Genomic DNA, 8,135 nt, shown 5'->3' with positions numbered 1-8,135 from the left:
CGATGCTTTAATTAACAAAGTTTTGGGTAAGAATGTCGGATTTATTGCTCTTCAGAGGAGAGTCCTAGAATTATGGAAGCTTAAAGGGGGTGTGAACATTATGGACGTCGGCAACGGTTTTCATCTTGTTCGCATTGATGACTTGGCCGATAGGGATCGAGTTGTCTGTGATGGTCCATGGACTGTCCAGGGACACTACCTCACAGTTAGGCAATGGTCTTCTGACTTTGTGGCATCTTCTGCTTCTATTACTTCTACTTTAGTTTGGGTTCGTCTACCGATTTACCGATTCAAATGTATGATGAGGATTTTCTCATGACCATTGCTAATGTCATCGGCAAAGCAGTGAAGATTGATAAGCACACACTCAAAACAATAAGAGGACGCTTTGCTAGAGTCTGTGTCGAAGTCGACCTTCAGAAACCCCTCATTGCTGAGTTTGAAGTTAATGGATTAACCTACCATATTAAATATGAGGGGTTACATATAGTCTGTATGAAGTGCGGAAAATACGGCCATCTCAGAACTGAATGTCTTGCCCCAACTTTGCTATCAGGTGTGGTGAGTACAGTGCAAAGGAATCATGGTAAAGCCCCAGTTCAACCGGATACCACTTTATCTGAGGCCCAGGAAGCTTAGAATAAGGATAGGGAAGAGGATGAGTATGGGCCATGGAGGATGGTCCCAAAAAGAAAGTATTACCCGAGAGGGCCTAAACAACAACCTCTTTCAGAGCCGATCCAATCTCTAAGAAATCTCGGGGGTGCTCGGTCAGGGAGCTCTGCTAAAACTAATGAATAAGAAACAGCAGTACCAGGGCGGAAGGCTCAAACCAAATCCGACAAAGGGACTCAGGGGCGAGTTCAGCTACTCAGGAAGCCTTTGAGGGAGGTTATTTGTGAAAATGGGTTTGTTGCTCAATCAAATAAGCCGAGCACTGACGCAGCTATTCCAAGCCGATCTAAACGCACTCGGGCTGAAAGCTCAAAAGAGAATATATCCCCTATCTTTATGGCTGGGGGAGGCGGATTTGTCTTTAGTACACAACCGGAAGGGCATAGTGGACTATCCAATGTTGAAATTGTGGAAACTGAGGGGTTTAGTGAAGGCATCTGGGTGTTTTGGCAAAGTCACAGTCTCTCTGTTGAGGTAATTCAATCGGATCCGCAGTTTCTTCATACTAAGGTGACCCCTCTCAGTGGATCTCAGACAGGTATCAGTTCTTATCTGACCTTTGTATACGTTCGTCCCCAGCTTCACTTCAAACGCCAATTCATGAATCAAATGCTCTTACTGAAAACAGAGATTGATAATCCGTGGCTCATGATTGGTGATTTTAATTTTATCAAGTCACTTGAGGAAAACCAAGGAGGTAACTCGAGTGTTATGAATCGGTGTTCAATGTTCGCTAACTGGATCAACAACATGGGGCTTATTGATCTTGGGTTTCAAGGACCTGCTTTTACCTGGTATAGGGGTATCACTGCACGGACTCGGCTAGCTTGCCGACTGGATAGAGCCTTATGCAGTTCAGATTGGAGAGTTAGACATCCTAAAGCTTTTGTTCGACATTTCCCATAAAATAAATCTGACCATACTCCGATCTGTCTGTCCCTTGTTGGTTCGGTTCCGCCCAGAGTTGCTCGCCCCTTCCGTTTTCAGGCTGCCTGGTTCAGTCATGAAATTTTTTAGCAATTTCTGGCCGACAACTGGAAATCCTCCAATTGTTTTCGTAGCAGCTTAGCGTCTCTTGAGACGTGTCTGGGGGAGTGGAATCATTCAGTTTTCGATAATATTCATCACAATAAGCAGAAACTGTTAAACAGGCTAGCAGGAACTCAACGGGCGTTAGTTGTGTGAGTAACAAACGGACTGATCAGACTTGAACGCAGACTTCAGGCTGAGCTGGATGAGGTTCTTTCTCAAGTGGAAACTCTTTGGCTTCAGAAGTCAAGGATAAATTAGCTACAGGATAGTGATCGTAATACTCACTTTTTTCATCTTTCTACTCTTATCCGCAGGCGACGAAATAGAATTGAAGGTATTCGGGACGCTGGTGGCATGTGGGTTTGGGAAGCAGATCAGATCCGAGGATTGGTTCGGTCTTTCTTTGAACAACTGTATAGTGAAACTGATTTCAACCGGCCTATTCTGCAAGCGACACACTCCTTCCCAAGATTGGTTGACCATGTAATAACAGGGCTCACTAGACAATTCACTTCTATTGAAGTAAAATTTTCCCTCTTCCAGATAGGGCCTCTCAAACCACCAGGCCCAGACGGCTTTCAAGCAATTTTTTTATCAACGATAATGGGGCTTAATTGAGAGGGATCTGTGTAGGTATGTGATTAATATCCTTCATTCGGTCGCTATGGATTTAGGAATTAATTCAACCCTTCTTACAGTGATCCCTAAAGTGTCTAATCTTGAATATCTCCATCAATTCTGCCCTATCAGTCTTTGTAATGTTGTTTATAACTAGTTATAAAGTGCATTGTCAATCGTCTCAAACCGTTTCTGGGAAGCATGATCGGACCAATGCAAAGCAGTTTTCTCCCGGTCTGGGCTATCTCGGACAGTATTATTCTTGTTCAATAATTTATCCACTCCTTGAAAAGGAAGAAGGGTCGGAAGGGGTGTATGTTCATCAAGTTAGATCTAGAGAAAGCTTATAACAAGATCAGCTGGAACTTTCTTCGCGACACACATAGCTTTGATTTCCCATTGGGTTAACTTAATCATGAGTTGTGTTGAAGCCTCCTCAATGCACATGTTGTGGAATGGAGAAAAACTTCCCAGTTTTCAGCCTTCTCGGGGCCTCATGCAAGGGGACTGATAAGTGTCCAATTCAACGTTCAAATGTCCACTTTAGTGCTAGGTTATTTAATTAATTTAGTGTTATTTCGGATATTATTGCTTGTTTTGGTATGATTTGTCTCCACAGGACTCAAATGATTAAAAGGAGCAGAATTGGACTTAATTTGAAGAAACTTTGGACTTGAAACGAAATTAGAGTTAGTCTTGCCCAAGATGAGCTGAATCAAAGGAGCTGAAACGAACTAGAGTTAGTCTTGCCCAAGACTGAGACCTCCGAACTGATGATGTTTAGATTGATCAGGACTCTTTCCTACTCAAAGAAGAAGGCAGAAAATAAGGGATATGAGAGGATTAGAAAATATTTATGATTGGGAAAGATATTATTTTGTTAGCTAATTTTTAGGGATATATTTTTTCTACAAAACATTAGGTTTTAGAGGAGATTATCTCTCTCTTTTCTTGCTTAGACTTTTTACATTTTTGCAGAGAACGTATCGTTCTTCAAACTGAAAACGAGAAACACTCATTTTGTTCTTAATGGCTATTCATAGCTAAACCCTTTATTTCGGTTAAGGGGTAATTTAAAGGCAAGAATCTTCAAGTATTGTGAGATCGTTTATCTTCTAGTATTTTCTCTTTATTCATATCATTTGTTTATTCACTGTGTTTAGGAATTTTATCTCAATTGTTAGTTTGCTTTTGAATGATGCGGCTGATTGTTCATTTGATTAAACTGGCATATAGCTTTCTGATTAAACTAGATAATCAATGAGTCATTATTTAGTTAAATCTGAGTTAGTAGCAATTGATGCTATAAAGTTGAAATCTAGATTGTATTTGGGGATAATCAGATTGACAAACTGAGAACTCTCCATGTGACATTAATACATCTATTTTCGACTTTATCACATCAAGTGAATGAGTAATTAAGTTTCTGAATCGATATCGCTAAGAATCGGTTAGCTTAGATTAGGTTCTTCTAATTCCTAACGCTGTTAACGGGTTGAATCTTAGCCGCTGAGGTAAGGTTATTCGTTAATTAGGAGTTAACTACAGTCTTACTTGGTTAATTCATTATTTAGGAAGAATATACCAAACTAGTCTGATAGGAAATTTAGAAGAAACATCATTTCTGTCAATGATCAAGACTAACCAAATTCCTTGCCTAAGAATCCCTTAGCTGAAATTCTAATTAATCATTTTATTCAATTTCAACTCAACTTCATTACTTTTGTTAATTTAGCAATCATCTATTTCAATCCCCCCTTTTTACTTTATTGGTTATATTTACAAATTAGATCAGTATTAGTCCTTTGGGTACGACCTTTGCTTACCATTGTGCAAGCCTAAGGGCTGTGAAGTTATATTTTATTTTTGGCGGATTCGACAACTATCAAGGACCCACTCTCGCCTTACCTTTTTGTCATGTGTATGGAAAGGCTTAGCCATCTCATCGAAGATGCAGTCCAGGCTCCAAATCAGAAACCCATTCAAGTCCCGAGAGGGGGACCGAATATGGCTCAGGCTCGCTCAATTCGACAGATTATGGACTATTTTTGTGCTTGCTTGGGTCAGAAGGTTAACCTTGGGAAATCTAAAGTCTTCTACTCTCCTAATGTTTCAGATTTGGTGTGCCGTGGTATTGGGGATATCTTTGGTGTTAGTCAAACTGAGGATCTCGGTCTTTATCTGAGGGTTCCCTTGTTTCATCAGCGTCCTACTCATGCTAATTTCAATTATCTTGTAGATAAAGTGAGGAGCCGTATGACGGGTTGGAAGGCCAAATGCCTCTCTCTCGCGAGCAGACTGACGCTTATCAAATCTGTCTCGTCCGCTATCCCCGCCTTTGTAATGCAACATGTGTTATTGCCTAAGAGGGTGTGCTCGAAGCTTGACGCCCTGAATAGAGCTTTTCTATGGGGTTCAACTGCCGATCAGCGTAAAATTGATCGAGTAAAGTGGAAAGATGTGTGTCTCCCCAAGAAAAATGGAGGATTGGGAATTCGTTGTACCAGAACATTCAATTTAGCGTTGGTGGCTAAGCTTGGTTGGAAACTCCTCACAAATAATAATGCTTTATGGATATCAGTAGTGAAAAGCAAGTATGGGAGAACGAATCAGGGTATGTAAATCTTTGAACACCGACCGACTAACTCTCGAATCTGGCAGAGTATAGTCATCAGTGCGCAGACGGTTCTTTAGAGCAAAGTGGGACGAATCATCTTCTCGGGTGTTGAAACCGTGTTTTGGTATGATATTTGGTGTGGTAAAATACCGCTTATCTCCCAGGTCCTCATTCCTATTCCTTCGAATTGGTGGCAAAGGCGTGTCCGTGATTTCTAGAAGGCGAACTCTGGCTGGGATTGGACGTTGCTGTCTAATTATCTTCCGAAAACAACGTTGATGCAGATGGCGTCAATCTTTGTGGATTCGGAAGGAGACCGCAGGGACGGATGGTTCTGGACGGAATCGTCAAATGGCACTTACACTATTTCTTCAGGAAGCGCAGCGTTGGAGGGTGACGAAAGTTCAAGCAACCAGCCTAGTTTTACTAAGGAGGTATGGCGCCTCATGGTTCCGGAGGATTTGGATGTTTCTTTTCAGCCTTCTCGGGGCCTCAGGCAAGAGGACCCACTCTCGCCTTACCTTTTTATCATGTGTATGGAAAGGCTTAGCCATCTCATCGAAGATGCAGTCCAGGCTACAAATTGGAAACCCATTCAAGTCTCGAGAGGGGGACCGAATGTGGCTCAAGCTCGCTCAATTTGACAGATTATGGACTATTTTTGTGCTTGCTTGGGTCAAAAGGTTAACCTTGGGAAATTAAAGTCTTCTACTCTCATAATGTTTCAGATTTGGTGTGCCGTGGTATTAGGGATATCCTTGGTGTTAGTCAAACTGAGGATCTCGGTCTTTATCTAGGGGTTCCCTTATTTCATCAGCGTCCTACTCATGCTACTTTCAATTATCTTGTAGATAAAGTGAGGAGCCGTATGACGGGTTGGAAGGCCAAATGCCTCTCTCTCGCGGGCAGACTGACGCTTATCAAATCTGTCTCATCCGCTATCCCCGCCTTCGTAATGCAACATGTGTTATTGCCTAAGAGGGTGTGCTCGAAGCTTGACGCCCTGAATAGAGCTTTTCTATGGGGTTCAACTGCCGATCAGCGTAAAATTCATCGAGTAAAGTGGAAAGATGTGTGTCTCCCCAAGAAAAATGGAGGATTGGGAATTCGTTGTACCAGAACATTCAATTTAGCGTTGGTGGCTAAGCTTGGTTGGAAACTCCTCACAAATAATAATGCTTTATGGATATCAGTAGTGAAGAGCAAGTACGGGAGAACGAATCAGCGTAAAATTCATCGAGTAAAGTGGAAAGATGTGTGTCTCCCCAAGAAAAATGGAGGATTGGGAATTCGTTGTACCAGAACATTCAATTTAGCGTTGGTGGCTAAGCTTGGTTGGAAACTCCTCACAAATAATAATGCTTTATGGATATCAGTAGTGAAGAGCAAGTACGGGAGAACGAATCAGGGTATGCAAATCTTTGAACACCGGCCGACTAACTCTCGAATCTGGCAGAGTATAGTCATCAGTGCACAGACGGTTCTTCAGAGCAAAGTGGGACGAATCATCTTCACGGGTGCTGAAATCTTGTTCTGGTATGATATTTGGTGTGGTAAAATACCGCTTATCTCTCAGGTCCTCATTCCTATTCCTTCGAATTGGCGGCAAAGGCGTGTCCGTGATTTCTAGAAGGCTCACTCTGGCTGGGATTGGACGTTTCTGTCTAATTATCTTCCGAAAACAGCGTTGATGCAGATGGCGTCAATCTTTGTGGATTCGGAAGGAGACCGCATGGACGGATGGTTCTGGATGGAATCGTCAAATGGCACTTACACTGTTTCTTCAGGAAGCGCAGCGTTGGAGGGTGATGAAAGTTCAAGCAACCAACCTAGTTTTACTAAAGAGGTATGGCGCCTCATGGTTCCGGAGAGGATTCAGATGTTTCTTTGGCTTGCGCTAAGGTGGGGGATCCTGTGAAATAGCGAGAGAGCTAGACGACACTTAGCAACAAATAGCAATTGTAACTTTTGTGACTCCGAAGAGACCTTGTTGCATGCTCTGAGAGACTGCCCCCAAGGCAGACTTTGTTGGCAACAGATCATCCCAAGCAGCTACCATCAGGCGTTCTTCAATACGAACTGGTTAGATTGGATTCGAATAAATATTGAAATGCAGTAGCTCCTTAATGGAATCCTGTGGCCAATTATTTTTGCTTCCTACATCTGGTGGCAGTGGAAATGGCAGAATCAAAGGGTCTTCGAGGGGCGTCAGTTTAATCAATCAAGAAAGGACTGGGTCTTGGCTCGTGCTGGTGAAATATTCAAAGTATATCAGTTAAAATCTAATGGAAATACACCGATGAGGGGTCCTATTTGGGTTCAGTGGCGGACACCGGAGGAAGACTATGTGAAAGTTAATACTGATGGGTCAAAGTGGCAACCCGAGATACGCTTCATCCGGAGGTCTAATTAGAGATCTTAACGGTAATTGGCTCGGAGTTTTTCTGGTTAACCTTGGCATCTGTTCGGCCTTTCTAGCAGAATTGTGGGGGTTGTTCTTTGGTCTAACTCTTGCTTGCAATAAAGGCTTTAGAAAAGTTCAAATGGAATTGGATTCGGCTTCAGTCCTTCTTTTTATGAACTCAACAACGGTGGTCCACCACCCCCACGCGTGGCTCATCTTCAAATGCCAAGAACTTCTGGACAAAACTGGGATATCAAGTTTTCCCATGTGTTTAGAGAGGGAAATAAAGCAGCGGACTGGATGGCGAACTTCGTAGGTACTCTTCCTTTGGGTCATCACAAGTGTGGTGCGCCTCCTGTAGGCCTTCAAGATATTCTTTATGCGGGTTGTTGTGGGCATTCTTCATTAAGGATAGTGACTAGTTAGTGTTTTTTGTGGTTGTCTCGGGCCTGTGTGCCTTCCTATTCTACCAAAAAAAAAAGAATATTAACAAAATAAAACAATCACCTATAATGACGGAAGGTCCAACCTAATATCAGAGGTAAATGGGTACAGAAAATTTGATAAATTTTGGAGAAGACTAATATCTATTCGGAAGAGAATATTAGACACTCCAAACCGTTCGGTAAACCCACCAGCCACCTACTTCACATTCTAAACACAATCTTACTAATTACATAATTCTTTTAGGTTTGAAATAACTTTGAAAAAGCTTGTTTTGTTTTGTTTAAAATATAACAGAATATATAACAAATGCAGATCTACAAATTCCTCAAGATTTAGTCAAAA

The sequence above is a fragment of the Euphorbia lathyris genome, chromosome 10 (assembly GCF_963576675.1).
Source record: "Euphorbia lathyris chromosome 10, ddEupLath1.1, whole genome shotgun sequence".
In the NCBI taxonomy this organism is placed as follows: Eukaryota; Viridiplantae; Streptophyta; class Magnoliopsida; order Malpighiales; family Euphorbiaceae; genus Euphorbia; species Euphorbia lathyris.
The sequence above is the reverse complement of the archived record's forward strand: the minus strand, read 5'-3'. Positions refer to the sequence as shown.